Below are 16,395 nucleotides of genomic sequence, written 5' to 3'. Positions count from 1 at the left end.
AGCCAGCCTAGTGTGATAGCTCAAGCCTCTAATCCCAGCTACTCAGGAAGCTGAGGTGGGAGGATGGCTTGAGGCCCGGAATTTGAGATCAGCTGGAGCAACACAGCAACACTGTTTCTCAAAAAAAAAAAAAGAAAAAGAAAAAGAAGAAAGAAAAAGAAAGAAAAGAAAGAAAGAAAAAAAAAGTTGCTTTCCTGTGACGTCTACTCATAGTGCCTTTTGCTGCTCTCAGAGCCACACATAGTTCCTTCATGAGTCCATCTCATAGCCCTTCAAGTATTTGAAGCAGCTTTCATGTTATTGGGGATCTAATATTCTCTATTCCTTTATGTGTTCTTCAAATAAATGTCTTTCAAGATCCTCTATCTCTCTTCTTGGGGTCTGGTTAGCCAAAATTTCTCATAACATGCAGAGCCTGGAAAGAACCCCACAAAACAGTGAGGCAAAACCAACACAAAGAAGAGCTGGACAAGGCTTCTGTTCATATACTTATGAACACTTAACTTCTCTGGCAGTGGTTCCTCCGACACCAATGTAACTAATAGCCAACTGAAGCACCCATGTTGTCTCCTGTAAACCACTGTGCAGTCCAATCTTACTCATTCCAGACTTGTGCAGCTGGGTTTAGAAACCAGGTAAATGGCTTTATATTTATCCTTCTTAATTGATTGTCCTAATTTATCATGGCTATTGAGATGCTTTTAAAAGCCTGGTTCCATGAGGAATAATGCTCCTTCCCTCTGGTGTTATTGTGAGGATTACATGAAACAATGCATGCAAAGCACCTAAAATACCATGCACATATTAAGTACTCAATAAATAGTAGTTCATGTGATTATGACCAACCAAATATGAATTAAACAATGAATTCTAAATTCTCTGACACCTTAGTATTCTGGGATAACAGAAACAAATATTATTTTTCAGGGTAAACAAGTAATTTGGGATGCCTGATTCTGTTTTATTACTCAACCTAACATTTTTGTTTGTTGCATGTTTTAAAAACTCTGCCTGTAACTAAAAAGGAGTAGAAAAAAGTTAGGTCACAAAGCAAAACATTCCTTATCCTTACTCGACAAGCATGTTATCCAAGCGATGTAAACAGTAAGATCATCAGATGAATGACTGTCAAAAGGAAAAGATTTGCTGAGAAAATATAGTCAGAAGCATCCATCAAAAATGGATGAAGTGGCAATTTCAACACTGGGAGTGAGACTGATAAATATAAACAAAACATGATGCCAAAAAAGATATGTTTTTGTATTTAGTGCAAATTTGAGTTAACAAATGAAATAACTTGATATATGTAGGGATATCAAATGAGTTATATGTAGCTATAAGGAGTGACTTTTAGCTGGTTGCATTATTAGGGCCCTGAAGTTATCAAGCCTGTAATGTCAAATTTCCCAAAGTGTAGTTCAAAGACTTTATGCATCAGAATCACCTGGGGTGCTTGTTTAAGAAGATTACTAGGTATTGTCCCAAACCAATAAATTATAATCACTAAAGATTGGACCCAGGAATCTGAACATTAACAAGCTTTCCAATTGATTCTGATGTCCACAAAAGGTTGAGAACCTTTGCAGTATAGGGTAACCTGGAGAGCAAAGGGTAGTTACTGCTTGGAGGAAAGTGAGGGAATTTCACCACCCCTACTGCAGGGGACACGAATCTACTACATGCCTTGTCACTCCCTTAGAAGCTATTAACTTGAAAGCAAAGTCTCTCCCTTGATCTGCCATACCCATTCTGGATCATAGTACAGATCATATAGAAAAACTGAGGCCTCCACAGCCATGAAACCTCTGAAATGACTCAGCAAGATAATCTACCCAGGAGTAAGCTAATTCCTAAGAGATCAGAGAAGGCCTCCACCATTGCCAGCTTCCTATATCCAAAAAGCACCTGAAGGATTAATGATCTTGAGTGCATTGGACTTAACTTCCTGAATCACAACTGAGGACAGCACTCCTGCTCCACAGCAGTTCACTGCTAGCTATCATGTGTGTACCATGTGGCTCCACCTTTGTGGTTGACTGGAATGGGAATGGATTCCTACCCAAGCTGTGACAATCAGATTTTCTCTCCTGAGGTTTTAGAATTGGATCTGAGAATTAGCAAGTTGATCGCTCAGTTGGTTAGAAATAGAACATGTAAACTTGGGATCTCTGTTTACTCTGTGGACAAAAAAGCAGAAAAAATGAGTTGCATATAGAGATAAGAAGGAAGCAAATGGGCGGAGAGAAGCAAAGACATGGGAACTGTTCCTGCTTCTAGCTTCTTCTACAGATCCAGCTGCACTCTTGCCCTTGGGTTCTATGAGAGACCCTTGCTTGTATCCTTCTACCAAATCCTTCTTTTCCATATTATACTGACTGAAGGAGCATTCTGTTACTTTCAGCTAGAAGGATCCTAATTAGCTAACTCCTTTTTGCCACATGTCCATTTTCCCTTTCTCACCACCCAGTGGAATCCTTTCCTGTTACCTACATTTCCATTCACATCTCTGTGTTCTGTGCCTTTGACTCAATTTCCCACTGGTGCCTTCCCACCCAAACTTTTCATGGAATCTGTCCTGTGATTGATAAACTCCTCTCCATCATTAACTCACTGCTCTTTCTCCTCTGGCTTTAATTGAAGTCCGGTTCTCCTCACAGGCTAACAGTACCCTCTGGCCCTCTCAAGAGGAGGCTGTTCTTTTCATATGCTTGCTGATAGAGCAATCATTGTTCAGGAGAGCAATGAGATTTCTAAAACTGGTTAGGCCAATCATGACTTATTCTGTAGGCTGGGTAGAGGCTCTCTTCCCTGAGGTTAAGAAATATCCACTGCATGTTTATCTGGGAAGAAGTAGGAGATTGGCTACTGGGTTGGCCATGGTTTATGTCTGACATGCCTCCTGCTACCTCCTTCCCCCCATCACATACACCCATGTGCATGTGTGTGCACACACACACACACAGGCACACACAGGCACACGTACTCCATTCTCCAGCCACACTGGAGATTCTTTCACCTTTGGACTTGTCCATATGCTGTTCCTGTTGACTGATAATCTTTTCACTTTCTTCTTCACCAGACTAATACCTGTGCACTTTTTAGGTCTCCCTAAAATGTCTCTTGCCCTGGGAAGTTTTCCCTGACAACCCCTCCTGAGTCAAGTACCCTTGCTGTGTTCTTTCGTTACAGTGCATGTCCCTTATCTTCATGTTTATCTACCTTACAATAGTACTGGTTTAAGTATCAGTCTTTTCTACAGCATCTTTCTTAGCACACATGGTAGAAAGAGGACATGCTGCCTTCCTTACCTTTGCATTCCCGGTAGCTATAACAGTACCAGGTCCATCATGGCAGGAATTTTATAAGCATTTGTTGGGTAAATGAACAGTCTCCTTCTGAGCTGGGCTTAGATTATATTAACCACCAGGTTTTCATAATTTGAGGACACATTCAAAATCCTGAGAGGTAAAGAGACCTCAGATAGATAACAAAACAGATATGAGAAGTTTTGCAGCTACAGAAGAATAATGCATCATTTGACAACAAGCTGATTGTAGAATTTAGGCAATTTCCTGGGTGAGAGTCTGCCTTCTGATCTGAGGCACTGACAGACCCAGCCAATGTCCAGACAGTGTGACAGAAGCTATCATGGTTGTGCTTCTCTGGGCCATCCAGACTGATGAGCCTCCCTCCTTGTTTTTCTCTACTTTTCCTCCTGTGTGGATCTTCATGTCTGGGGCTGGGGAATGCAGACAGCATGTCTCTCTGGTCTTTTTAGTTTTGTTTTCTAGTCTTAATACCCTTCCTCTTTCCTTCCTCATTTCTTACTACTTACGCCAAGACAAACACTAGTGACGTTTCTTTCTTTCGTGTATGCTAGAAAAAAATGAAGTGTAGTTAAAACAGGAAGCTTTAAGTTAGATACTACCTTAGAATACGATGAAAAATGGAATAAAAAGGGACAAGTAAGAAATAAGAGGTAATAAAGATAAAAACAGGCAAATATCTAAAATTCTCTAGAGAGTGTTGGGAATCAAAGTTGGCCCTTTTCAGAGAGAAAACAGTCAATTGCTTTCTTAAATTTTCCTTTACACTAATATTTAATAATTACCTGTCTCATGATTCAAGCAGCCAGGTAACCCTGAAAGAGAAAGACTGCTATGATATCTGTTACATTATTCTTCATTTTTAAAACAAAAGCAAAATCCTTATTTAAATAGCCAACATTAAACACAGCCACAGTTCCAAGATGGCTGAATAGGAACAGCTCCAGTCTACAGCTCCCAGCGTGAGCAACGCAGAAGACAGGTGATTTCTGCATTTCCAACTGAGGTACTGGGTTCATCTCACTGGGGCTTGTTGGACAGTGGGTGCAGGACAGTGGGTGCAGCCCACCGAGTGTGAGCCGAAGCATGGCAAGGCATTGCCTCACCCGAGAAGCACAAGGGGTCAGCGAATTCCCTTTCCTAGCCAAGGGAAGCTGTGACAGACGGCACCTGAAAAATTGGGTCACTCCCATCCCAATACTGCACTTTTCCAATGGTCTTAGCAAACGGCACACCAGGAAATTATAACCACGCCTGGCTTGGAGGTTCCCACACCCACGGAGCCTCACTCACTGATAGCACAGCAGTCTGAGATGGAACTGTAAGGTGGCAGCGAGGCTGGGGGAGGGGTGCCTACCATTGCTGAGGCTTGAGTAGGTAAACAAAGCGGCTGGGAAGCTCGAACTGGGTGGAGCCCACCGCAGCTCAAGGAGGCCTGCCTCTGTAGACTCCACCACTGGGGGCAGGGCATAGCCGAACAAAAGGCAGCAGAAACCTCTGCAGACTTAAATGTCCCTGTCTGACAGCTTTGAAGAGAGTAGTGGTTCTCCCAGCATGGAGTTTCAGATCTGCAAATAGACAGACTGCCTCCTCAAGTGGGTCTCTGACCCCCAAAGTAGCCTAACTGAGAGGCACCCCCCAGTAGGGGCAGACTGACACCTCACACAGCTGGGTACCCCTCTGAGATGAAGCTTCCAGAGGAACGATCAGGCAGCAACATTTGCTGTTCAGCAATATTCGCTGTTCTGCAGCCTCCGCTGCTGATACCCAGGCAAACACGGTATGGAGTGGACCTCCAGCACACTCCAACAGACCTGCAGCTGAGGGTCCTGACTGTTAGAAGGAAAACTACCAAACAGAAAGGACATCCACATGAAAACCCCATCTGTACGTCACCATCACCAAAGCCCAAAGGTAGATAAAACCACAAAGATGGGGAAAAAACACAGCAGAAAAGCTGAAAATTCTAAAAATCAGAGGGCCTCTCCTCCTCCAAAGGAACGCAGCTCCTCGCCAGCAACAGAACAAAGCTGGATGGAGAATGACTTTGACAAGTTGTGAGAAGAAGGCTTCCGATGATCAAACTTCTCCGAGTTAAAGGAAGAAGTTTGAACCCATCACAAAGAAGCTAAAAACCTTGAAAAAAGATTAGACAAATGGCTAACTAGAATAACCAGTGTAGAGAAGTCCTTAAAGGACCTGATAGAGCTGAAAACCATGGCATGAGAACTACGTGACAAATGCACAAGCTTCAGTAGCCAATTTGATCAACTAGAAGAAAGGGTATCAGTGATTGAAGATCAAATGAATGAAATTAAGCAAGAAGAGAAGTTTAGAGAAAAAAGAGTAAAAAGAAATGAACAAAGCCTCCAAGAAATATGGGACTATGTGAAAAGACCAAATCTATGTCTGATCAGTGTAACTGAAAGTGAGAGGGAGAATGGAACCAAGGTGGAAAACACTCTGCAGGATATTATCCAGGAGAACTTCCCCAATCTAGCAAGGCAGGCCAACATTCAAATTCAGGAAATACAGAGAATGCCACAAAGATACTCCTCAAGAAGAGCAACTCCAAGACACATAATTGTCAGATTCACCAAAGCTGAAATGAAGGAAAAAATGTTAAGGGCAGCCAGAGAGAAAGGTCAGGTTACCCACAAAGGGAAGTCCATAAGATTAACAGCAGATCGCTCAGCAGAAACTCTACAAGCCACAAAGAGTGGGGGCCAATATTGAACGATCTTAAAGAAAAGAATTTTCAACCCAGAATTTCATATCCAGCCAAACTAAGCTTCATAAGTGAAAGAGAAATAAAATCCTTTACAGACAAGCAAATGTTGAGAGATTTTGTCACCACCAGGCCTGCCCTACAAGAGCTCCTGAAGGAAGCATTAAACATGGAAAGGAACAACTGGTACCAGCCACTACAAAAACATGCCAAATTGTAAAGACCGTCGATGCTAGGAAGAAACTGCATCAACTAACGAGCAAAACAACCAGCTAATATCATAATGACAGGATCAAATTCACACATAACAATATTAACCTTAAATGTAAATAGGCTAAATGCAAATTGGATAAAGAGTCAAGACCCATCAGAGTGCTGTATTCAGGAAACCCATCTCACATGCAGAGACACACATAGGCTCAAAATAAAGGGATGGAGGAAGATCTACCAAGCAAATGGAAAACAAAAAAAAGCAGGGGTTGCGATCCTAGTCACTGATAAAACAGACTTTAAACCAACAAAGATCAAAAGAGACAAAGAAGGCCATTACATAATGGTAAAGGGATCAATTCAACAAGAAGAGCTAACTATCCTAAATATATATGCACCCAATACAGGAGCACCCAGATTCATAAAGCAAGTCCTGAGAGACCTACGAAGGGACTTAGACTCCCACACAATACTAATGGGAGACTTTAACACCCCACTGTCAACATTAGACACATCAATGAGACAGAAAGTTAACAAGGATATCCAGGAATTGAACTCAGCTCTGCACCACATGGACCTAATAGACATCTACAGAACTCTCCACCCCAAATCAACATAATATACATTCTTCTCAGCACCACATTGCACTTATTCCAAAATTGACCACATAGTTGGAAGTAAAGCACTCCTCAGCAAATGTAAAAGAACAGAAATTATTACAAACTGTCTCTCAGACCACAGTGCAATCAAACTAGAACTCAGGGTTAAGAAACTCACTAAAAACTGCTCAACTACATGGAAACTGAACAACCTGTTCCTGAATAACTACTGGGTACATAACGAAATGAAGGCAGAATAAAGATGTTCTTTGAAACCAATAAGAACAAAGACAACATACCAGATTCTCTGGGACACATTTAAAGCAGTGTGTAGAGGGAAACTTATAGCACTAAATGCCCACAAGAGAAAGCAGGAAAGATCTAAAATTGACACCCTAACATCACAATTAAAAGAACTAGAGAAGCAAGAGCAAACACATTCAAAAGCTAGCAGAAGACAAGAAATAACTAAGACCAGAGTAGAACTGAAGGAGATAGAGACACAAAAAACCCTTCAAAAAAAATCAATGAATCCAGGAGTTGGTTTTTTGAAATGATCAACAAAATTGATAGACCACTAGCAAGACTAATAAAGAAGAAAAGAGAGAATAGTCAAATAGATGCAATAAAAAATGATATGGGGGATATCACTACTGATTACACAGAAATACAAACTACCATCAGAGAATACTATAAACACCTCTACACAAATAAACTAGAAAATCTAGAAGAAATGGATAAATTCCTCAACACATACACCCTCCCAAGACTAAACCAGGAAGAAGTTGAATATTCAGAAGTTGATTATTCAGAGCTTGAATAACAAGCTCTGAAATTGAGGCAATAATTAATAGCCTACCAACCAAGAAAAGTTCAGGACCAGATGGATTCACAGCCAAATTCTACCAGAGGTACAAGGACGAGCTGGTACCATTCCTTCTGAAACTATTCCAATCAATAGAAAAAGAAGGAATCCTCCCTAACTCATTTTATGAGGCCAGAATCATCCTGATATCCAAAGCCTGACAGAGACACAACAAAAAAAGAGAATTTTAGACCAATAGCCCTGATGAACATCGATGCAAAAATCCTCAATAAAATACTGGCAAACTGAATCCAGCAGCACATCAAAAACTTATCCACCATGATCAAGTGGGCTTCATCCCTGGGATGCAAGGCTGGTTCAACTTATGCAAATCAATTAATGTAACCCAGCATACAAACAGAACCAAAGACAAAAACCACATGATTATCTCAATAGATGCAGAAAAGGCCTTTGACACATCAACAGCCCTTCATGCTAAAAACTCTCAAGAAATTAAGTACTGATGGGACATATCTCAAAATAATAAGAGCTATTTATGACAAAACTACAGCCAATATAATACTGAATGGGCAAAAACTGGAAGCATTCTCTTTGAAAACTGACACAAGACAGGGATGCCCTCTCTCACCACTCCTATTCAACACAGTGTTGGAAGTTCTGGCCAGGGCAATCAGGCAGGAGAAAGAAATAAAGGGTATTCAATTAGGAAAAGAGGAAGTCAAATTGTCCCTGTTTGCAGATGACATGATTGTATATCTAGAAAACCCCATCATCTCAGCCCAAAATCTCCTTAAGCTGATAAGCAACTTCAGCAAAGTCTCAGGATACAAAATCAATGTGCAAAAATCACGAGCATTTTAATACACCAATCACAGACAAACAGAGAGCCAAATCATGAGTGAACTCCCATTCACAATTGCTTCAAAGAGAATAAAATACCTAGGAATCCAACTTACAAGGGATGTGAAGGACCTCTTCAAGGACAACTACAAACCACTGCTCAATGAAATAAAAGAGGACACAAACAAATCAAAGAACATTCCATGCTCATGGATAGGAAGAATCAAAATATCGTGAAAATGGCCACACTGCCCAAGGTAATTTATAGATTCAATGCCATCCCCATCAAGCTACCAATGACTTTCTTCACAGAATTGGAAAAAACTAATTTAAAGTTTCATATGGAACCAAAAAAGAGCACGCATTGCCAAGTCAATCCTAAACCAAAAGAACAAAGCTGGAGGCATCACGCTCCCTGACTTCAAACTATACTACAAGGCTACAGTAACCAAAACAGCATGGTACTGGTACCAAAACAGAGATATAGACCAATGCAACAGAACAGAGCCCTCAGAAATAATACCACACATCTACAACCATCTGATCTTTGACAAGCTTGACAAAAACAAGAAATGGGGAAAGGATTCCCTACTCACTAAGTGGTGCTGGGAAAACTGGCTAGCCATATGTAGAAAGTTGAAACTGGATCTCTTCCTTACACCTTATACAAAAATTAATTCAAGATGGATTAAAGACTTAAATGTTAGACCTAAAACCATAAAAACCCTAGAAAAAAACCTAGGCAATACTATTCAGGACATAGGCATGGGCAAGGACTTCATGTCTAAAACACCAAAAGCAATGGCAACAAAAGCCAAAATTGACAAATGGGATCTAATTGAACTCAAGAGCACAGCAAAAGAAACTACCATCAGAGTGAACAGGCAACCTACAGAATGGGAGAAAATTTTTGCAATCTACTCATCTGACAAAGGGCTAATATCCAGAATCTACAATGAAATCAAACAAATTTAAAAGAAAAAAACAAACAACCCCATCAACAAGTGGGCAAGGGATATGAACAGACATTTCTCAAAAGAAGACGTTTATGCAGCCAAAAGACACATGAAAAAATGCTCATCATCACTGGCCATCAGAGAAAATGCAAATCAAAACCTCAATGAGATACCATCTCACACCAGTTAGAATGACGATCATTAAAAAGTCAGGGAACAACAGGTGCTGGAGAGGATGTGGAGAAATAGGAACACTTTTACACTGTTGGTGGGACTGTAAACTGGTTCACCCATTGTGGAAGACAGTGTGGCGATTCCTCAAGGATCTAGAACTAGAAATACCATTTGACCCAGCCATCCCATTACTGGGTATATACCCAAACGATTATAAAACATACTGCTATAAAGACACAGGCACATGTATGTTTATTGTGCCACTATTCACAATAGCAAAGACTTGGAACCAACCCAAATGTCCAACAATGATAGACTGGATTAAGAAAATGTGGCACATATACAGCATGGAATACTATGCAGCCATAAAAAATGATGAGTTCATGTCCTTCGTAGGGACATGGACGAAGCTGGAAACCATCATTCTCAGCAAACTATCGCAAGGACAAAAAACCGAACACAGCATGTTCTCACTCATAGGTGGGAACTGAACAACGAGAACACATGGACACAGGAAGGGGAACATCACACGCCAGGGCCTGTTGTGGGGTGAGGGGCGGGGGGAGGGATAGCATTAGAAGATACGCCTAATGTAAATGGCAAGTTAATGGGTGCAACACACCAACATAGCACATGTATGCATATGTAACAAACCTGCACGTTGTGCACATGTACCCTAGAACTTAAAGTATAATTTAAAAAATCACCAAAAACAATAAATAAAATGATATAACAAATGTATGAAAAATACAAGATTCAAAGAAGTCACTTAGGTAAAATCAGCAATCTTTCTCACATTGTTATTTATGAATGTTCAATCCAGCCCTGATTTATATCCTCAGGTTTTTGCAAAGGTTCCTTTCTAACTCATCTTGAGTTCTTATATTGTTAACACTCCCTAAATATCTTATTGAGACAAATCAGGGATTTCAGGCTATCTTAATATGAAAAACTTTACCCATCTGCCACAACTTCCCTCGGTCATAGCCAGAAGTATTCTTTACCCTGCTTAACTGTTAGGACTAAATCTAGAACCTGCATTGCCTTGCCCTTGGCTCAACTGCTGCTGCTGCTTCTTTTACTTATTTTCTTACAAACAATGTACAGAGAAAAAGGTCAATTTTTCATGTTAGCTGTCTGTGACAGTAGCATGAACCTCTGTGACTTTTTCATGATAAGGGAGTCATATTTTATCCTCCTCAGAAAAAGAATAGCAGCTATTCGTCTTCTAAAACAGCTTTTCCTCACTGGGAAACCCTTAAGTTTGTATAAAACAAACAATTTTATGCAAAGCATAAAGTTATGCTTTATGCATAGCAGTTGCTCTGTAAGGCTGCTGATGAAACAAAGTCCTTCCAGTTAAAGAAACCATGTGCCTGTCATATAAGACAAGCATCAAACACACACACACACACACACACACACACACGCAAATTGAAAATTTAGCAATGCTTTACAAGGATACTCAGTAACTCCATTTTACCACAATCCTCCCTGAAAAAAGTCAGATGAACACTCATGTGCCATGATCACATAACCTCATTTCTGTTGGTGTCTAATTTTTTCTCCCTAAACCCCAAACTGCAGAAATATGAAAGGCTGCCAGCAAAAGAACTAGTTGAGCTGCTGAATTGATGAATCCTGGATCCACCCTTGGAAAACTGTGATTAGCTTTCTCTGCAATCAGGATCATTCAGGGGAGCAGAGTAACCACATGGAAAGTTGCCTTCTTCCCACTCTCCTACACTGAACATTTTATTCTTGGTGTCTCTACTTCCTGTGTGTATCACAGGATGAGGCAGTGGAATAGTCAGTTAATCCCCAGGTTTTCCTGTCACCTGTACCTGCCTTGTGGGTTGTTAAGCTGAGCCAAATTATTCCAGAGGAGGTGAATTCCAGAAAGAATGTTTTTCAACAATTCAATAGAGTTTCATATTTTCAGAATACAGTCCCAAATTATAGGTACAGAGTCATTCTTTTTCTAGTGATTTATATTCACATTTGATATTCTAAACTAGTAACTAAATCTCTCCCCCCTTACATGTATATAGAGGGAATATTTAGGCAAGGAGAGAGAGATATCAACAACAGCTTAATATGTACTGCCTACTCCATGTCCAAAGCTCTATTTATTGTCTCAGTTAATCCCCAGACACTTCTGTACATTAGATACTATAATTATCTCCATTGTACAGATAAGGAAGCTGAGGTTTAAAAAGTCAGTAATGTGCCCAAGGTCAAATAGTTATTAGAATTGGGATATAAACCTGGAATCTGACGCTTACTTCATTGCCACTCAGCTATTTCAAAGCTCCTGGCTGGTACAACCAAAGAGGATATGGCCAGAGGCAGGGTGGGAATCCTGGTTCTGTCCCATCATGTTTAGGCTCTGCTGAATGGGGAGGAGACTTCTTGGCCACCGAGAGACGCTTTTGTTCTTTTATCTAAAGATCAAAAAGAAATAAGAATATAGAAAGGTTTCTTACCTACATACCCAAGGCCCATAGTTTTAGTGACATCTTGTAACTTCACTCACTCCTGGGGAGTTGTGGTAGTAAAAGTTTATTGTTAATTTTATGAGGTTTTGTTTCTGTTTGTTTGTTTTGCAGAAATCTTATGCATGGCACTCTATTCTTCATGACACAAGATCTGCTCTTAAATCCCCTTCTTCGAATGAGCAGTTCAAAGGAGTGTAGTGATTATGTACATTCATAAACTATATTAGTGACAGAAGTGGTATGAAAATTACCCAATCTTAAATCCTTATGGAAATAGTCTTTTCTCTCACTTTGTGGGTCGTGATAAGCTAGTACAATATGAAGGGCAAGGTAGAAAAGTGTGTTTCAACTCCATACACACTGCTGCAGAAAAGCAAATGCCCTGCCAATGGTACTGATTCACTGCCAAGTCGCACTATTCTGAAAGGAATCAATTGAGTTATCCTGCGTGCAATCTTTAACCAGTCCCTCTTCCTTTCATGCATACATATTCATCACTTTTATCAGAAAATAATCCATTCTGGAGAGGCAGCTGCTTTCTAAATAAATTGCTGTTCCTTAGCAGCTGAATCCAACAGGCTGTTTTTCTCACTTCGGTGAATTCGTTCTGACAACAGTGCATGCCAGTCATTTGCTCTTTTCCTTTCATGATTTGGTTTTACTATTAATCTATTCATTATGTTTATTGGCTCTGTCCATTATTTAAGAGCCTCAGTGCATATTTACAAGTACAATAAAAAGAGACAGCCTCAGCCATTGTAGCATACAGGCTAATACGCAGTCAAGACATAAAATGATCCTTCTCTCTTCACCTCTGACTAAAGCTATGTGGGGCTGTTGGGTTGACAAACCAAATCAGCATGCTAGTACAATATGATCCAGTCAAATAGCCAGATAATGTAATCAAGCAATTGGTTTGCTTTATTTTTCCTCCACTTAATCCAAATTTAAGGATTAATTGTTCTTTTTAAAAATTATTGATATATAACCCACATACCATAAAATTCACCCTTTTTAAGTGTGCAATTCAGTGGTTTTTAGAATATTCACAAAGTTATGTAGTCATCACTACTATATAATTCCAGAACATTTTCATCACCCCTAAAAGAAATCCATACTATTAGCAGTCACTTGCCTTTTCCCTTCCTCCTAGCCCCTAACAACCATTAATCTACTTTCTATCTCTCTGGATTTGCCTATTCTGAACATTTTACATAAATAAAATCATATAATATGTGGCCTTTTATGTCTGGCTTCTTTCACCTAGCATAATGTTTTCAAGGTTCATCCATGTTTTGGCATGTACCAGTACTTTCATCATTTTTATGGCTGAATAATGTCCCTTGGTGTAGACGTACTACATTTTATACATTCACCAGTTAATGGACATTTGAGTTGCTTCCACTTTTGGACTATTATGAACAATTCTGCTAGAAACACCTGTGTACAAGTTTTTGTGTGAACATATGTTTCATTTCTCTTGAGTATATTCATAGGAGTGGGATTTCTGGGTCATCACTCTATATTTAACATTTTGAGGAACTGCCAAACTGTTTGTTCCAAAGTGTCTGCACCATTTTACATTCCCAACAGCAATGTACAAGAGTTGTAATTTCTCCACATCTTCACCAACACTTGTTATTATCTTGTTAGTTATAACCACCCTAGTAGATGTGATGTGATATCTCACTGACTGTATTAATAATTACTTTTTTCCTGATGGCTAATGATGTTGTACAGATTTACATATGCTTATTGCCCATCTATATATCTTCTTTAGAGAAATATTTATTCAGCTATTTTGTCCATTTTTAAATTGCGGTATTTGTTCTTTTATTGTGAATTTTAAGGTATGTATTTATTCTTATCACATATATGATTGGAAAATATTTTCTCCATTCCTGTGGGTTGTCTTCTTGCTTCTTAATAGTGTTCTTTGAAACACAAAAGCTTTTAATTTTTAGGAAGTCTGATTTATGCATTTTTTTCTTGATTGCTTGTGCTTTGTTTTTGATGTTATATTTGAGAATCCATTGTATAATCCAAGGCCATGATGATTTACATCTATATTTTATTCTAAGAGTTTTATAGTTTTCTTATATCTAGGTCAATTTTAAATTAATTTTTGTATATTATATGAAATTTGATCCATTTTAAATTAATTTTTGTATATTCTGTGAAATAGGTGTCAAATTTTATTCTTTTGCATGTGGCTATTCAGTTGTTCCAGCAACATTTGTTGAAAAGACTATTCTTTCCTCCTTTGAATTGTCTTAGTACCCTTGTTGAAAGTCAATTGATCATAAATGTATGAACTTATTTCTGGATTCTCAATTCTATTCCATGGATTGATTGATCGATTGGTTGATTGATTTTTGAACAAGATCTTGCTCTGTCACCTAGGCTGGAGTGCAGTGGTAACAATCACAGCTCATTGCAGTCTCAAACTCCTGGGCTCAGGCGATCCTCCTGCCCCAGCCTAGGACTAGTAGCTAGGACTACAGGCACACACCCCCATGCACTGCTAACATTGATTTAAACAGCTTGCTTACTGTAGCTTTGTAATAAGTTTTGGAATCACAAAGTGTGAGCTTTCCAATTTGTTCTTCTTTTTCAATATCATCTTGGGTCCTTCACTTTTTCATGTAAATTTTAGGATCAGCTTGTCAGTTTCTGCAAAAAAGGAAAGCAGCTGGTATTTTAATAAAGGTGTTAAATCTGTAGATCAATTTGGTGAATACTGCCATCTTAACAATATTAATTATTCCAATCCATGAACACAGAATGTCTTTCCATTTATTTATGTCTTTTTAAATTTATTTCAGTGACATTCAAGAACAATCCAATTAATTGTTCTTTATTGAAATAAACAGGTGGTTCAGAGACATAGAGAGACATAGAATGAATTAATCTCCCCTGCTCTCATTTTCCCTGTCTTTCATTGTTTCCCTTGCCCTCTCACTCTCATTTTCTCTCTTGGCTTCAATATAAAGTAGCAGAAAAACACATTTTAAAAATATTTGAAAGAAATCTTATTATTAACACCACATTTTTAAAAATAAGCACAATCCCATTAGTAGTCCCAGCACTGGTTATTTCCACCAGAGACACAAACAACACACATTCTGTTTCTTGTATAGCAATTGCACTTCACTATAGAAATACAAACCATTTTAGATGTCAATATAGTCTAATGGCAACATTTTATGTTACAACTGGTGAGCACTAGGGCACAGATAGCAGATGATCTGCAGCTTTTCTCTCAAATTCACTCAAATACGGAGTCTATTTACTCAATACCTTCTTTATTTATAGAATTCCATGAATGTAAAACACACACACACACACACACACACACACACACACACACACAAGGCTTATCCCTACTAAAACAGATGTTTACAAAAACAGAATCTGTTCCCTCAAGAAGGTAACAGGCTGGGTGAGGTGGCTTGCGCCTGTAATCCCGGTTATTTGGAAGGCCAAAGCAGTAGGATTGCTTGAGGCTAGGAGTTTGAGACCAGCCTGGGCAACAAAGTGAGACTCATCTCTACAAAAAATACAAAAATTAGCCAGGTGTGATAGTGTGTGCCTGTTGTCCCAGTTACTCAAGAGGCTGAGGTGGAGGACTGCTTGAGCCCAGGAGTTTGAGGTTGCAATGAACTATGATCATGCCGCTACACTCCAGCCTGAGTAACAGGGCAACAGAGTGAGACCCTGTCTCTAAAACAAACAACAAAAAAAGCAACAGTTTGTTTAGAAAGAGCCCGTGCACATATGAAACCATTTGGTAGTGGTGTAGCAGGGCCCATAGTAATAATATCAAGTGGATGGCCAAGGAATACCACAAATGAGAGGTAAGACAAGGATGACGAAGGGATACTTGTGTGGTCCCTGCCTACCACACACTTTCCATCTCATGCAAAAGTGTCCATCTGAGGGTCTCTAATTAAGAAGGACGTTTTAGGCATCGTGAAAATGCTCTCTTCCCACTTGGTCTTCTTAGGGATTGCTCTTTCCCTTCTGGGTCTTCATGATCATTGTTTCAATCATGCCCTTCCCAGCATGTGCCACCACCATTTTCACCTATAGTCACTGTCAATATCCAGCCCTTCATTATCCCCAACACCCAACTTCTCAGCTCCTTATCGTGGTTTGTCGGGGCCTCTTGGAGTTATGAAATCCAACCTGATTCCTATTGATTCATATTAGCAATACTTCATTGATTCTAGTACATG

General features: G+C 39.5%; 1 protein-coding gene across 6 annotated transcripts in view; it reads right to left on the bottom strand.

The window, feature by feature from the left end:
- The window catches only part of FMO5 (flavin containing dimethylaniline monoxygenase 5), a 344,784-nt gene that overhangs the window by 140,474 nt on the left and 187,915 nt on the right, over nucleotides 1–16,395 (bottom strand). For 2 of the 6 annotated variants that reach the window (XR_009213640.1, XR_009213639.1), the window contains exon 3: nucleotides 11,945–12,103. The exons of 3 other annotated variants lie outside the window; for them this stretch is intronic. The gene's annotated coding sequence lies outside the window, so the exon portion shown is untranslated. Of the gene's footprint in view, nucleotides 1–11,944; nucleotides 12,104–14,709; nucleotides 14,828–16,395 lie in introns of those variants that run through there. One more of the 6 variants, XR_009213650.1, reaches the window with a different exon arrangement.

Source organism: Hylobates moloch, unplaced genomic scaffold (assembly GCF_009828535.3).
Source record: "Hylobates moloch isolate HMO894 unplaced genomic scaffold, HMol_V3 SCAFFOLD_5, whole genome shotgun sequence".
NCBI classification, from domain to species: Eukaryota; Metazoa; Chordata; class Mammalia; order Primates; family Hylobatidae; genus Hylobates; species Hylobates moloch.
The sequence above is the reverse complement of the archived record's forward strand: the minus strand, read 5'-3'. Positions and strand labels throughout refer to the sequence as shown.